General features: G+C 41.9%; 1 long non-coding RNA gene across 11 annotated transcripts in view; it reads right to left on the reverse strand.

The window, feature by feature from the left end:
- LOC102403501 overlaps window positions 1-16,851 on the reverse strand; it is a 156,020-nt gene that overhangs the window by 10,028 nt on the left and 129,141 nt on the right. The window contains exon 1 of one of the 11 annotated variants that reach the window (XR_003103240.3): window positions 9,423-9,815. The exons of the other annotated variants lie outside the window; for them this stretch is intronic. This is a non-coding gene — a long non-coding RNA (uncharacterized LOC102403501). Of the gene's footprint in view, window positions 1-9,422; window positions 9,816-16,851 lie in introns of those variants that run through there. 11 annotated transcript variants of the gene reach the window in all.

Here is a 16,851-nt window from a genome sequence, read left to right on the forward strand (position 1 = left end):
ACAATGTACCAGGTGTGGCAGCAGCCTTCAATCCGTGTATCAGTTTCATATACTAAAAAAAGTCCGGATAGGCTTTCCTGGTGGTCCAGAGGTTAAGAATCCACTTCACACTGCAAGGGACACCAGTTCAATCCCTGGTCCAGGAAGATCCCACATGCCTCAGGGCAACTGAGTCCACGTGCCACACTACTGAGCCCACATGCAACAACTACTAAAGCCCTCGCGCCTAGAGCCTGTGCTCCACCACAAGAGAAGCCACCGCAATGAGAAGTCTGTACGCCCCAACTAGACTAGCCTCCACTCTCCAAAACTAGAGAATGCCTGACTGTAGCAAAAAAGACCCAGTGCATAAATAAATTAAATCAATGTTTTTCAAAAAGAAAACACAAATCATCTGAATCTGATGATTTGTGTGTTTAAAAAAGAAGTCTGGACTTCCTGGTGGTCCAGAGGTTAAGAAACGGCCTGACAATGCAGGGGATATGGGTTCAATCCCTGGTCTGGGAGGATCCCACATGGTGAGAGGCAACTAAGCCCATGAGCCACAACTACTGAGCTTGCATGCCTAGAGCCCATGCTCTGCAACAAGAGAAGCTACCACAACGAGAAGCCCACCCACCGCAGCAAAGAGTAGCCTTTGCTTGCTGCATCTAGAAAAATCCCACCCATAGCAATGAAAGACCCAGTGTATCCAACAGAAAAAAATGTGCATGTTTGATTCCATTATTTCCTGTGCAGAGTTTGTAGCAGTTATATAGAAACAGATATAAACATAATTATACAGAAAGAAACTTCTCCTGCCCAAAATTCCATGTAAATGACATTTTTGAGACCCACTTTGGAGATTTGGGCACTAAATGTGGAGATTTCTTTCTAGAGACACCCTCTCAATCCCATGCCTAAAGATCTAGCTAGCTGATACCAAATTCCATTAGAAAGTCACTCTTTGGAGTAAACAAGCATCTCATTTAAAATAAGTGTCTCTTGAAAGGTTAAGGTTAAGAGAGCTAACTCTGGACATATATACAAACCTGAGTGAGAGTCCATTTAGTAATCCTCATTCCTCCCCACTGTGATCTCTATGCTGAGGGATGAAGGATGGAGGCAAGGAATGGACTGACTTGGGAATTCAGGCAAGCAAACTTCTCTGGGAAGGGATTCCCAGTGGGCCCTGGGCAGCCAGGGTGTGATGGGGGAACTGGGTGTGATGCTTGTAAGGGAAAAGGTCCCAGAAGGGAGCAGTGGGGGTAGAAGTAGGAACACATGTCTTTCACAGTTTGAGCCAAGATAGCCCTGTTTAGTCACAAAATGTACATCTTAATAAAGAGTCCTGGGATGTTCTTATTAGAGGAATGTTAATTCCTGAACTCCAGGCCAGCCTTTTTTCCCCTCACTTTCTGGCCAGAACACATTGATGGGGCCCATGTCTGTTTTTAAAGCCTCATCTTAGTCCTTATCTCAACCAAGCCCCACAGGACTGGAATCCAAAATGAAGAAACTAAGTTAAGAGGAATTTTTAGTTGATTCACCAAAGGCCATATGGTTAATACCAAGCTTTGGTGGTCAGTGCTGCTTCTATCACACCATGTGGTCTATAGGATCAGGGCTGCTCTGGGTGGTTGTGCAGCCTGTGCACGCACAAAGGCACCCAGCTGACGGGTGACAGAGCAGCAGGAACCAGGAGTCCTTTTGTAAGTAACAAAAAAGTCTCAAATGTACTAGCTTTATTGTTGCTGTTGTTCAGTCACTAAATCATGTCTGACTCTTTGTGACCCCATGGATTGCAGCACGCCAGGCTTCCTGTCCTTCACTATCTCGTGAAGTTTGTTCAAACTCACATCCATTGAGTCGGTGATGCTATCTAACCATCTCATCCTATGCTGTTCCCTTTTCCTCCTGCCTTCTACCTTTCCCAACATCATGGTCTTTTCCAACAAGTCGGCTCCTCGCATCAGGTGGCCAAAGTATTGGAACTTCAGCTTCAGCATCAGTCTTTCCAATGAATATTCAGGGTTAATTTCCTTTAGGATTGACTGATTTGATCTCCTTGCAGTCCAAGGGACTCTCAAGAGTCTTTTCCAGAACCACAGTTTAAAAGCATCAATTTTTCAGTGCGCAGCCTTCTCCATGGTTCAACTCTCACATCCATACATGACTACTAGAAAAACTATAGCTTTGACCATATAGACCTTTGTCGGCAAAGTGATGTCTATGCTTTTTAATACTCTGCCTAGGTTTGTTATAGCTTTCCTTCCAAGGAGCAAGCATCTTTTAATTTCATGGTTGTAGTCACTGTCTGCAGAGATTTTGGAGCCCAAGAAAATAAAATCTGTCACAGTTTCCAATTTTTCCCCTTTCTAGTAACCCTTAATAGACCAGAATTCTTATATTTATATTTTGTAAAATTGGTGCCTCTAAGGCAGGTTCTAGGCATAAGGAGAATTGGATTTCTCAGCATCTTCCTGAGTGGTTATTCCGTTTCAGTCTTGCCTCCCTCAGTCTCAGAGGCACTGCATGTCACTTCAGCAAGACCTGTGCTTTAACAGCTTTATAGCCTTACAGCTTAGAGACTGAGGTACAATGACCTAACAATATACTATATGTTTTTAAAGTATACAATGTGAAATGTTGACATGCGTGTGCACCCATGAAACCACCCCACAAAGTGACTGACATGTCCACCCCTCCAAAACCTTCCACCTGCCCTTTGTAAGCACTCCCATTCCTTCCTCCTCATCCAGGAAACCACCCATCACCTTTCTGTCCCCACAGGTCAGTTTACATTTTCTAGTATGGTATCCATGGAGTCACATAGTCTGTACTAATTGTTGTTTGGCTTCTTCACCAGCATGATTATTTCAGGCTTTATCCAGGTCCTTCCATGTATCAGTGGGGGCTTCCCTGGTGGCTCAAACAGCAAAGAATCTGCCTGCAATGCAGGTGACCCAAGTTCAGTCCCTGGGTTGGGAAGATCCCCTGGGGAAAGAAATGGCAACCCACTCCAATATTCTTGCCTGGAGACTTCCATGGACAGAGGAGTCTGGTGGGCTACAGTCCATACAGTCGAAAAGAGTCAGACATGACTGAGTGACTAACACTTACTTACTTCCATGTATCAATAGTTCATTACTTTCTTACTACTAAGTAGTATTCCATTGTATGTATATGCCACCATTTGTTTATCCATTCACCTGATGATGAACATTTGGCTTGTTTTTAGTTCTATTTTAATTCATTAATTTATTTTAATTAATTAATTTTGGCCATTACAAACAAGGCTGCTAAAAATATTTCTACACAACTCTTTGCATGGACATAGGCATTTATTTCACTTGGGTATATCTCTAGATGAAATAAATGCCTATGGCCATAGAAAGATGAGAATCTGCCTGCGAATGTAGGAGGCACGGGTTTGATCCTTGGCTTGGAAAGATCCCCTGGAGAAGGAAATAGCAACCCACTCCGGTATTCTTATCTGGGATATCCATGGACAGAGGAGCCTGGCAGGCTACAGTCCATGGGGTTGCAGAAGAGTTGGACATGACTTGCAACTAAACAACACCAACAATATATCTAGAAGTAGAAAGCCTGGGTCTTATAAAGTGCTTGTTTAACAATTTAAGAAGGTGTCAAACTTTTTCTGGGTATTTGTGCCATTGTACGTCCCCACCAGCAGTGTGTCAGAGGTCTAGTTCATTTACATCTTAACCAACAATTCATAGAGTCAGTCTTTTTAAGTATAGATATACTAATAGGCCTACAAAGTTATCTCTCTGTGGTTTTAACATGCATTTCCATAGTGCATAATGATGTTGAGTATCTTGTCATGCGTTTGCTTTTTTTGATAAACTGCATGTTCAAATCTTCTGCTCATTCAAACAATACAGTTGTTTGTTTCCTTTTTGCTGAGCTTAAAGTGAAAAGTGAAATGGCTCAGTCGTGTCCGACTCTTTGTGACGCCATGGACTGTAGCCTACCAGGCTTCTCAGTCCATGGGATCTTCCAGGCAAGAGTACCAGAGTGGGTTGCCATTTCCTTATCCAGGGGATCTTCCCGACCCAGGGATTGAACCCAGGTCTCCCGCATTGCAGGCACACACTTTACCCTCTGAGCCACGAGGGAAGTCCATTGCTGAGCTTAGGGAGTTATTAATATATTGTGGATATCAGTTCTTTATCAGATATGTGATTTATAAGCATTTTCTTCTGCTCTGTGACTTATCTATTTTTTAACAGTGTCCTTTGAACAATGTTTCTTAATTTTGATGCAGTCCAATATCAATTTTATATATGTGGTATTCTTTTGCTGTTGAATGTAAAAAAACTCTACCTAACCTGAGATAACAAAGATTTTCTCCTGTGCTTTCTTCTAGAAATTTTGTAATTTTAGTTTTTATGGCTAAATCTCCAATCCGTTTTGACTTACTTTTTGTGGAAGTGGCAGGATTGGACTGGAATTATTTTTTTGCATAAGAATATCCAATTGTTTTATCTCTGCTAGTTAAAAACATTATATTTTCTTTCCTGAATTAACTTTACACCTGTGTAAAAAAAATCAATTGACCTTATCGATGTGAGTTTATTTCTGGACTCCTTTTCTATTGATCTTATTGTCTATCTTGACACCAATATCATAGTATTGTAATTATTCTTTTCTGTTCCATTGATCTATTTATCTATCTTCATGCCAATAACACAGTATCTTAATTACTGCACTTTTATAATAAATATCAAAATAAGGTAGTGTGCAATCTTTCCTCCTATTTTTCAAAATTGTTTTATTTCCCTAGGTTCTTTGTATTTCCAAGTGAATTTTAGCATCAGTTGGCCAAATTATACAAAAAGGATTCTGACTGGGAATCCGCTTTTTTTCCCCACAGATTAATTTGGGGAAAATTTGATATATTTGGTATGTTGAGTCATCTGACTCATGAAACTGGTAAATTACTCCATTTATTTAGGTCTTTCATTTTTCTCAGCAATGTTTTCTAGTTTGAAGTGTGAAATTCTTAATCATCTTTTCCAGATTTATCCCTAGGAATTTAACATTTTAATGCTATTGTAAATGGAATTTTTAAAAATATCAATAATGAATCGTTCATTAGTAGTACTTAGTAATAACAGATTTTTGTATATTGATCTTACATCCTACAACCTTCCTAAAGTAACTTATTAGTTCTTTAGGGTTTTGTTTTTTTTTCTTTTTGTAAGATTTTCTACATAGATGATAATGTCATTAATGCTTACTTCTTTTCCAATTGTAATGCCATTTTTTTCTTTTTCTTGCCTTACTGATTGATCTGGTTAGAACCTCCATGGACGATACTGAATAGAAGTGGTGAGTGAACATCTTTATCTTGTTTCTAATCTTCAGGGGAACGTATTCAGTCCTTTGTCATACCTATGAGGGTAGCTACGCATTTTGGATAACCTTTATCAAGTAGAGGAATTCCCTTCAATGCTTAGTTTGCTGAATTGCCAATTACACATATATTAGACCACTTGAAGTTGTCCCAGCATGCACAAATACTGTATATTGTTTCCAGTCTGTCTTCTTTCCAAATTTCATTGTATTTACTTTCTATTGTTACATCTTCAAATTCACTAATCTTTTCCTCTGCAATGTCTAATCTATTTTAATCCCAGAATGGGAAAGACTAGACATCTCTTCAAGAAAATTAGAGATACCAAGGGAACATTTCATGCAAAGATGGGCTCAATAAAGGACAGAAATTGTAGGGCCCTAACAGAAGCAGGAGATATTAAGAAGAGGCGGCAAGAATACACAGAAGAACTGTACAAAAAAAGATCTTCACGACCCAGATAATCACGATGGTGTGATCATCCACCTAGAGCCAGACATCCTGGAATGTGAAGTCAAGTGGGCCTTAGGAAGCATCACTATGAACAAAGCTAGTAGAGGTGATGGAATTCCAGTTGAGCTATTTCAAATCATGAAAGATGACGCTGTGAAAGTGCTGCACTCAATATGCCAGCAAATTTGGAAAACTCAGCAGTGGCCACTGGACTGGAAAAAGTCAGTTTTCATTCCAATCCCAAAGAAAGGCAATGCCAGAGAATGCTTAAACTACCGCACAATTGCACTCATCTCACACACTAGTAAAGTGATGCTTAAAATTCTCCAAGCCAGGCTTCAGCAATACGTGAACCGTGAACTTCCAGACGTTCAGGCTGGTTTTAGAAAAGGCAGAGGAACCAGAGATCAAATTGCCAACATCTGCTAGATCATCGAAAAAGCAAGAGAATTCCAGGAAAACATCTATTTATGCCTTATTGACTATGCCAAAGCCTTTGACTGTGTGGATCACAATAAACTGTGGAAAATTCTGAAAGAGATGGGAATACCAGACCACCTGACCTGCCTCTTGAGAAACCTATATGCAGGTCAGGAAGCAAGAGTTAGAACTGGACATGGAACAACAGACTGGTCCCAAATAGGAAAAGGAGTATGTCAAGGCTGTATATTGTCACCCTGCTTATTTAACTTATATGCAGAGTACATCATGTGAAATACTGGGCTGGAGGAAGCACAAACTGGAATCAAGATTGCTGGGAGAAATATCAATAACCTCAGATATGCAGATGACACCACCCTTATGGCAGAAAATGAAAAAGAACTAAAGAGCCTCTTGATGAAAGTGAAAGAGGAGAGTGAAAAAGTTGGCTTAAAGCTCAGCATTCAGAAAACGAAGATAATGGCATCTGGTCTCATCACTTCATGGCAAATAGATGGGGAAACAGCGCAAACAACGGCTGACTTTATTTTGGGGGGCTCCAAAATCACTGCAGATGGTGACTGCAGCCATGAAATTAAAAGACGCTTACTCCTTGGAAGGAAAGTTATGACCAACCTAGACAGCATATTGAAAAGCAGAGACATTACTTTGCCAACAAAGGTCCGTTTAGTCAAGACTATGGTTTTTCCAGTGGTCATGTATGGATGTGAGAATTGGACTATAAAGAAAGCTGAGCGCTGAAGAATTGATGCTTTTGATCTGTGGTGTTGGAGAAGACTCTTGGGAGTCCCTTGGACTTTGAGGAGATCCAGCCAGTCCATTCTAAAGGAGATCAGTCCTGGGTGTTCATTGGAAGGACTGATGTTGCAGCTGAAACTCCAATACTTTAGCCACCTGATGCGAAGAGCTGACTCATTTAAAAAGACCCTGATGCTGCTGGGAGATTGAGGGCAGGAGGAGAAGGGTGACGACAGAGGATGAGATGGTTGGATGGCATCACCGACTCGATGGACATGAGTTTGGGTGGACTCCAGGAGTTGGTGATGGACAGGGAGGCCTGGTGTGCTGTGGATTATGGGGTCTCAGAGTCAGACATGACTGAGCGACTAAACTGAACTGAACTGCGTTTCTAGTCTCAAATACTGTAGTCTTCATAGAATTTCAGTTTGTATATCTTCTTTAAAAAAATATTTATTTGGCTGCATTGGGTCTTAGCTGTGGCACATGGGATCTTTAGTTATGTCATGCAAACTCTTAGTTGTGGTTTGTGGGATCTAGTTCCCTGACCTGGTACTGAACCCAGGCTCCCTGCATTGGGAGCATGGAGTCTTAGCTACTGGACCACCAGAGAAGTCCCTGTATCTTATATTTTCCAAGTCTCTGCTAATTATGGATGATATTTCCTTCAATTTCTTGAACGTATTGAAAACAGATATGCTATGCTAATGTTAAGTCACTTCAGTCGTGTCCGACTCTGTGCGACCCCATAGACGGCAGCCCACCAGGCTCCCCCATCCCTGGGATTCTCCAGGCAAGAACACTGGAGTGGGTTGCCATTTCCTTCTCCAATGCATGAAAGTGAAAAGTGAAAGTGAAGTTGCTGAGTCATGTCCAACTCTTAGCGACCCCATGGATTGCAGCCTAACAGGCTCCTCTGTCCATGGGATTTTCCAAGCAAGAGTACTGGAGTAGGGTGCCATTGCCTTCTCTGAAATCAGATATAATAACTATTAAAGATCTTTAGTAATTCCAACATCTATGTCATTTCCATAGATATCTGTGTTTCAGTTTCCATGAGCTTATTTCTTCCTTTGATTATGGGTAAAAATTTTCTGTTGCTCTGCATGCCTCATAATCTAGATTGGATACCAGACACTGTGAATTTTACCCTGTGGGGTGCTATCTATTTTCTTATTCCTAGAACTATTCTTGAACCCTATTCTGGAGCACAGTTAAATTACCTGAAAATGGTTCAGTTTTCAAGTTTGCTTTTAAGGTTTGTTAGGCAGAAACAGGGGTTTCCCTGGTGGCTCAGTGGCAAAGATTCTGGCTGCAGTGCAGGAGCCGCAGGAGACACGAGTTTGTTCCCTGGGTTGGGAAGATCCCCTGGAGGAGGGCATGGCAACCCAGTCCAGTATTCTTGCCTGGAGAATCTCATGGACAGAGGGGCCTGGTGGGCTACAGTCCATAGGGTTGCAAAGAGTTGGACATGACTGAAGAGACTTAACGCACACACACATAGGCAGAACCAGAGAGAATGGAGCCCAGGTCTAATTTCACCTCATCACCAAGGCAAACACTTTTGGAACCTCCGCTTACAGCTCCATTGATTACGCCTCTTTTGCTCTGGTCTTGTGTGATCTCTGGAAAATGGTTAGTTTCATCTCTTGGGTGCTTCTTCCCCCAGCCTCAGGAGTTTCCACATACACATTTGCTGATAGGCTGTCAGAGGAAGCCTCAGGGAATATCCTCAGGATACTTTTGGAGACTTTCGTCATATGACTCTCCCTCCCAGAGGAGGGAGCCAACTCCAGCCATCTTGGTCTCCCCAGACTCTCAGCTCTGTCTCGTCAACTCAGGGAGACCACTGGGATCTGCCTGGGTTTCCCTCCCTGGCCCACCCTTGGAAACCCTGCTGTAGGGCTGGGGGAGTTAGACGGCCCCTGGCTTATATCTCATCTCTCAAGGATCACTGTCCTTTCCTACTTGATGTCCAATGCCTTTCAAACTCTTGTTTCATATGCACTACCTTTGTTACCAGCTATTTTAGACAAGAGGGCAAATCTGGCCCTTGTTACTCCATCTTGTCTGCCCTGTTTTTAAAACTTTTGCCTTAAATCAAAAGTCACCAGGTTCAGATGCCTCTTTTTTAGAGCCTCTTCCCTGTCTAATTTAGCAATTAGTCTAAGCAAGGAGCTAGGGTCTGTGATTAAGAGCAGAAACACTGAGGTTGCACAGCCTAAAGTTTGATATTATTTCATTCTTAATGGTTTGACCTTGAGCAAGTTACTCACTCTCTTCAAGCCCCAGTCTCCTCCTTTATAGTCAGGGAAAGTACCATGAGGGTTACTTTTATGTGTCAGCCTGGCTACGGTGCTCAGGTGTTCGGTCAAACATTAGTCTAGATGTTGCTGTGAGGATATTTTGGAATATGATTAACACTTACAATCAGTTGACTTGAAAGGGAGATTACCCTTGATAATGTGGGTGGGCCTCATCCAATCAGTTGAAGCAAACGTCGAGGTTTCTGGAAGAAGAAGAAATTTGCCTCAAGACCCTAACCCACAAATCTTTCCAGGATTTCTGTTCTTCCAGCCTGCCCTGTGGATTTTGGACTCAAGATTGCAAAGTAACTGTTGCTTGAGCTTCCAGCCTAACCTACCAGCTTCCCAGTAAATGTCGTATTCACTCATCTCCACAACCATGAACCCATTCCTTCAATGAATCTCTCTAAGCAAGACACTTGTTGATCAATTATTTTGTTCTCTGTATCTTTCCCATATTCCCCCATCATGTAATTGTGTTTTTGTTTGTATATTTATATTTATTTGGCTGTGCCGGATATTAGCTGTGGCATGCAGGATCTTTCGGAGAAGGCAATGGCACCCCACTCCAGTACTCTTGCCTGGAAAATCCCATGGACGGAGGAGCCTAGTAGGCTGCAGCCCATGAGGTCACTAAGAGTCAGATACGACTGAGCGACTTCACTTTCACTTTTCACTTTCATGCATTGGAAAAGTAAATTGCAACCCACTCCAGTGTTCTTGCCTGGAGAATCCCAGGGACAGGGGAGCCTGGTGGGCTGCCATCTATGGGGTCGCACAGAGTCGGACACGACTGAAGCTACTTAGCAGCAGCAGCAGCAGGATCTTTAGTAGAGGTATGCAAACTCTTAGTTGTGGCATGTGTGATCTACTTCTCCAACCAGGGATTGAATCTGGACCCCCTGCATTAGAAGCACGGAGTCTTAGCTACTGGACCACCAGGAAAGTTTCCGCATGTATTTGTTTTTAAAATACACATTGCCCACAGCTCAGCTATGTGTGTGATTTCACTTTATCATCACAGAGGGCTATCTGCCATAAGCTACGATGCATAAGGCAATATAAGTAGTCATGTATGGATGTGAGAGTTGGTCCATAAAGAAAGCTGAGTGCCAAAGAACTGATGCTTTCTAACTGTGGTGCTGAAGAAGACTCTTGAGTCCCTTGGACAGCAAGGAGATCAAATCAGTCAATCCTAAAGGAAATTAGCTCTGAATATTCATTGCAAGGACTGGTGCTGAAGCTGAAGTTCCAAAACTTTGGTCACCTGATGAGAAGAGCTGACTCACTGGAAAAGACCCTGATGTGGGGAAGGATTGAGGGCAAGAGGAGAAGGGGGCGACAGAGGACGAGATGGTTGGATGGTATCATTGACTCAACAGACATGCGTTTGAGCAAACTCCGGGAGATCGTGAAGGACAGGGAAGCCTGGGGTGTTGCAGTTCACGGGGTTGTGAAGAATCGGACATAACTTAGACACTGAACAACAAAATAAGGCAACATTTCAGAATGAAATAAATCTTCTCTGAAAGTACATCAATTCAGATATTAAACAAATACATGGATGCAGGTTCAGCAGTGGAGGCCTGTTGGGCAAGAGCCTGACATTGTTTTCCTCCCAAATTTTTGCCCTGAATTCCTGTGAAGGGCTCCCCTAAAATTCCCTTCCATTCCACTTCCTCCCTTCACAGAGACAACCACTGGGGCCATGACAAACTCAAGAGTCAGACTCAGGAAACTGAAGTTAGAAGAACCCAGGCATTGGCCGAGTGAGGCTGGACTCGTAACCTGAAGGAAAGCTCAAACTCCCAATCTTTATACTGAAAAATCCAGGGCAGTCGATAAACATCAGCTTGATGCACACTTAGCAAAGCGGGATGAAACTGACTTTCTACTGTGGGCCCTGGAGGATTCAGAGACTAAGAGGCATCTTTTAAACCAGGAGAATATCCTTTTGCTGAAAATATTTGAGTATTTCTTCCTCTTACAGTACCATTTACACCAGCGGTCCCCAAACTCTGTGATCTAATGCCTGATGATCTGAGGTGGAGCTGATGTAATAATAAAAGAAATAAAGTGCACAATAAATGAAATACTCTTGAACCATCCCAAAACCATCCCCCTTCCATGGAAAAATTGTCTTCCAGGAAACCAATCCCTGGTGCAAATAAGGTTGGGGACGGCTGATACACCATCATCATAGCCATCAAAGACCTGGTGTTTCTGGCAATGTGTTTTCACTATTACACATCTATACAGAGTTCAAATGGGATTTGAAATCAGGCAGAACATCTGTGCAGACCTTCACTCTATCAACCTCTTTGCTTGGGTCCATGTATGTATTAACAGTTATAGAAAAAGTAACAAATAATGGATGAGCTCTTTCCACTTCTCATAGACAGAGAGATTTAAGTAACAGAAGAAAAGACAATCGTATTTATCTAAGTACCCACATATAATATGTGGCAAAGAGGACTAAATGGAGAATAATAATAGGAACACATGAGATATTTTAATTTATCCAGTGTTCTTTTTCTTTTTGCAGTGGACTTAGGAAACTGAAGTGTGTAAGTCAAAGCAGATGGAGTTTTAAGTCCTATGATATTTGGACATGTAATGATTTTAGTCAGATAAAAATTTAAATTTCTTGTTTTGGAAAGAGATAAGACAATGGGATAAAGAGAAGAGACACTCCTGTCCTCTGAGGATGAATTTTAAAATGGTGCTTGATTTGCTCATTGAACCTTCGAGATTTGATTCATGTTATGGAACTGGCACAAATAAACACTAAATGAGGTATTTTCGAATAAATGTAACGTTGAAAGCTCTGGTCGAGGGAACTATACTGTAAATCATTTCGTAAATCTCCTTTCTCAGAAACTCTGGACTTTATGCTTTTATTGGTTTTTTCCTGCCAGTTTTTAGTCTCCTTCATTGAGTCATTATGACTGTTCAAAAGAAAGCCAGAATTCATGCAAAAGCATATAAAAGAAGACTCGATTAGTTTTGAAATTATAGACACTCCAGGAAACAGTGAAGTTAGCACACCTGTATAAAACATACTTGGAGCACTTTAATATTTAATGAAAAATATATTCCACCGAGTGTTAACCCTGAACAACATGACCTAGAAACCCATTAATAGTTTTGCAGCTTATTGGAAGACTGAGATTTTACTATTCCCACTCTAGCTGAGCATTATATGAAAATGCTTATAAATCTCAACAACTCACCCTGAAGTTTGCCAAATTACTTCCCCCTCCCCATCAGTGGAATGTACCATCACACGAAAATATAAAAATTTCAGCAACATCTACAGAGACACTCCAAATTACTTAGGCATTAAATCATCTAATATGAGATGGATCTATGACCACGATGGGAAGAGTCCCTGAAGAGGACAAAATATTTGTTTAAAGGGCCAGTGGATCATGGGACACATTGTGGGTTTGTAATATGTTCAGTAAATTGTTATGTTCCCACTTCAGGGAGAGAGAAGTCCACTACTTCCTCTGAACTGAATTTTGGTTGTTCAACAAAACCAAGTATTATCCTATACGAAGAAATAAGCTCACAAATAGTGATACAGACTGTGGGTTTCTCCCTCCTCCCTGTGAAACTTCTCTGGAATTTCCTGCCTCTCTTTCATGCAAGAGATTTCTTTTTTCCATCCTTCTAAGGCTGATTGGCTTGTATCATTGTGAAACAAGGATTTTTCTTTCAAAATATCAGATTGAAAAATTCTCAGCCTGGCGTTGTCTCATAAAGATTATGCTCTGATTAAAACCAGACCTGGCTTGTAGATCTGCTTTCATTTTTTTTCCCCTGAAACACAAACAAGAGAAATTTTAATAAAAACATTCCACTTCCCACCAGAGACGCTGAGAATGGTAATCCAGGTATTACCCTATCTGCAAATATGCATCCAACACGCAGGGCCTGCATGGAAGTATTTTAAAGGCTTAACCCAAGATTTTCATATTAAGAATGGAATGTAGTATCTTTTGATTCCTTAAATCCCCAATTTTGAAGAAAGGCACCTTTTAAAATGATCTGAGTGATGGCCTGGGACTGTTAACAGGTATTCTTAACAATATAATGAACTCACCTGTTTCCTTTTCCCAGTGCTTTTTAAAAGTGAGGAGACAGAACCCAAAGATGCCTGAGAAAAGATGTTCACTGCAGCATTGTTTATAACAGCTGCCAGCTGCATGTAGTCTGCTGCTGCTGCTAAGTCACTTCAGTCGTGTCCGACTCTGTGCGACCCCATAGATGGCAGCCCACCAGGCTCCCCCGACCCTGAGATTCTCCAGGCAAGAACACTGGAGTGGGTTGCCATTTCCTTCTCCAATGCATGAAAGTGAAAAGTCAAAGTGAAGTCACTCAGTTGTGTCCGACTCTTCCAAACCCCATGGACTGCAGCCTACCAGGCTCCTCCGTCCATGGGATTTTCCAGGCAAGAGTACTGCAGTGGAGTACCATTGCCTTCTCTGCATGTAGTCTGACTGCCTATCAATACCTGACTTGGGGAGGGATGCTAATGGAGGGGCTAAGAGCAGAAGCACTGGAGACCAGCTTTGCCTGCTTATGGATTCTGGTGCCACTATTTACTAATCCTGTGACCTTGGACAAGTTACTTAAACCTTAGTTTTCTCCTCTGTAAAACTGGGATAATAACAGTAGCTAATTCTTAAGGTTGAAGTGAAGCCTGAGATAATAGTTGCTAGTATCTGTAGGATCTACAACAGTGTGCGGTACATCATAGGTTGTCAATAAATACATATTGAATAAATACAAAGAGGTTGCAAGAGTGCCCAGTGAATAGTGGGCAATCAACTGGTGGCTATTAGGTGGTATGTCCATACAATGGCATAGTAAGCAGTAATTTAAAAACATTATGTATCACTATGTAAAAATAAATTTTAAGATTTAAAATATGATATAAATAAAGAAATAAGGCTCAGTGGTAAAGAATCTGCCTGCTGATGCAGGAAATGCAGGTTCGATCTCTAGATGGGGAAGAGCCCCTAGAGAAGGAAATGGCAACTCACTCCAGTATTTTTGCCTGAGAAATCCCATGGACAGAGGAGACTGGTGGGCTACAGTCCATGGAGTCTAAAGAGTTGGACACAACTTAGAGACTAAACAACAAATAGGATGCTACACTTTCTCTAAGAAAATGGCCAACATGTATATGTGGGCTTTGCTGGTGGCTCAGATGGTAAAGAACCTGCACATCAGTTCAGTTCAGTTCACTCAGTCATGTCCGACTCTTTGCAACCCTGTGGACTGCAGCACGTCAGGCCTCCCTGTCCATCACCAACTCCCGGAATTTACCCAAACTCATGTCCATTGAGTCGGTGATGCCATCCAACCATCTCATCCTCCGTCGTCCCCTTCTCCTCCTACCTTCAATCTTGATCAGCATCAGGGTCTTTTCCAATGAGTCAGCTCTTCATATCCGGTGGCCAAAGGATTGGAGTTTCAGCTTCAACATCAGTCCCTCCAATGAACACTCAGAACTGATTTCCTTTAGGATGGACTGGTTGGATCTCCTTGCAGTCGAAGGGACTCTCAAAAGTCTTCTCCAATGCCACAGTTCAAAAGCATCAATTCTGTGGTGCTCAGCTCCTTTTATAGTCCAACTCTCATATCCATACATGACTACTGGAAAAACCATAGCCTTGACTAAATGGACCTTTGTTGGCAAAGTAATGTCTCTGCTTTTTAATATGTTATCTAGGTTGGTCATAACTTTCCTTCCAAGGAGTAAGCGTCTTTTAATTTCATGTGCACATTCACACACAGGACCATCTCTGGAAGCATTTTCAGGCATGGGGATATTGATCTTCCTTTGCACCCTGTTTTTGGATTGTTGGACTAGCCTAGGCGACTTTTCTGGGAAGCAGATTTTGAGCTGAGACTCTTGTGTACAGAACATCTATTTGGAGGCATGCCTGTGGAAGGGAGCAAGGGAAGCAGAACTGGAAAGGGGCAGAAGTCTGTCTGTGACAGAGTCCCAGCAAAGCCAATCCTGAAGGGTAGGGGCAGTCGGAAGCTGGATGGCCCCTCAGAGCTGCCCCAAGATGGGAGGAGGGGCCAGGCCATCATACCGCCATCCATCAGGTACCAGACGCTGGCTGGTCCTTGAAGGAAGTGGACCTGCGGTGAGGCAGTTTTCTTCAGCAGAGGCAATCCCTGAGGAAAGTGATGGTAAGGGACTTCTGGCACATTGTCAGCAGCCGGGGGAGAAGTTTCTCCTTCTTGAAGGGGGGATCAGACAGCACAGAACAGTATCCACAACACTAGCTGTTCCTTCAATAAGTGAATGACATAGAGGACAGGGATTTAATTTCCAGTCACAATAGTTTGTGGTGACCTATGGGGTGCCCGAGGGCTATTGTACTTCATACTCCGCACCACCCTGCCAAAAGTACCAGAAGTTTTAACAGTTGAATGAAGGATGGTCTAAGAGGTGCTTCTGGGAGAAATTTGTGTGTACTCACTGCCTTAAGAGGTTACTCAATAATTGTTTATTATAGACCAATAATTCAGACACACTTGAATTAACTAGGGGAGAATAAGACACTGAAATTGTCCAGTTTTTCTATCTTAGCCCTTGTTAATATCAGCATGATGGACCTCCCTGGCTGTCCAGTGGTTAAGATGCTGCACTCCCAATGTAGGGGGCACAGGTTTGATCCCTGGTTGGGGAACTAAGATCCTGCATGCTGCACAGCATGGCCAAAATAAATAAATACCAGCATGAGTTTGGCATAGAGTCTCTGGACAGCCAAAGGAGCATGAATATAGAGCAGTGTTCACCAAAATGGTATGTAGGTATTCCAGGGGGTACAAAAGACCCTGGCCTTCTCTTTAAGTAGGAACATTTGTTATGGAGAGGAAATTTGAGAAGTTTTACAGATACATACTTTTGTCTTTAAAAAAGGAAAAGCAAGGAAGAAAAAAAGATTTCCCCAATATTTAATAAACAGAGATTGGCCCCCTGTTCAGTTCACAAGCTAGACTGCCTCATTTCCAGCCCATTAGAAAACAGAGCCCTAACTCCACAGTAGGAAAGATAAGGACAACACTGTTCTTGCTTTCAGCAGCTTATAACACTTGCAGCGGACTCCTCAATGAACTGGAATACTAAATAATATCATTTAGTTTTAACTAAACAAATCTTCACAAAATTATGATATGGCATTGGCTGCTGACTGTTTTGGTGACATGGTACCCTGGATGGGATCCTGGAGCAGAAAAAGGGCACTGATAGAAGAACCTGAGAAATTCAAATAAAGTCTGTGGTTGATAATACTTCATTAATGCTAATGTTTTAGTTTTGATGAATTTACTCTTTATATTAGATGTTCACACTAAGGGAAGCTGCATGAAGGGTAATGGGAATTCTTCATTCTATCTTAGTGATGCTTCTGTAACTCTAAAATTCTGTTAAAAAGTTCTTACACAAAAGCTATTTGAAGTATAGTTTTTACATCTATTATTGTTAACAATAAACATTCACCTAAATGGACAGCATTCCTTAAT

Source organism: Bubalus bubalis, chromosome 14 (genome assembly GCF_019923935.1).
Source record: "Bubalus bubalis isolate 160015118507 breed Murrah chromosome 14, NDDB_SH_1, whole genome shotgun sequence".
Lineage (NCBI taxonomy): Eukaryota > Metazoa > Chordata > Mammalia > Artiodactyla > Bovidae > Bubalus > Bubalus bubalis.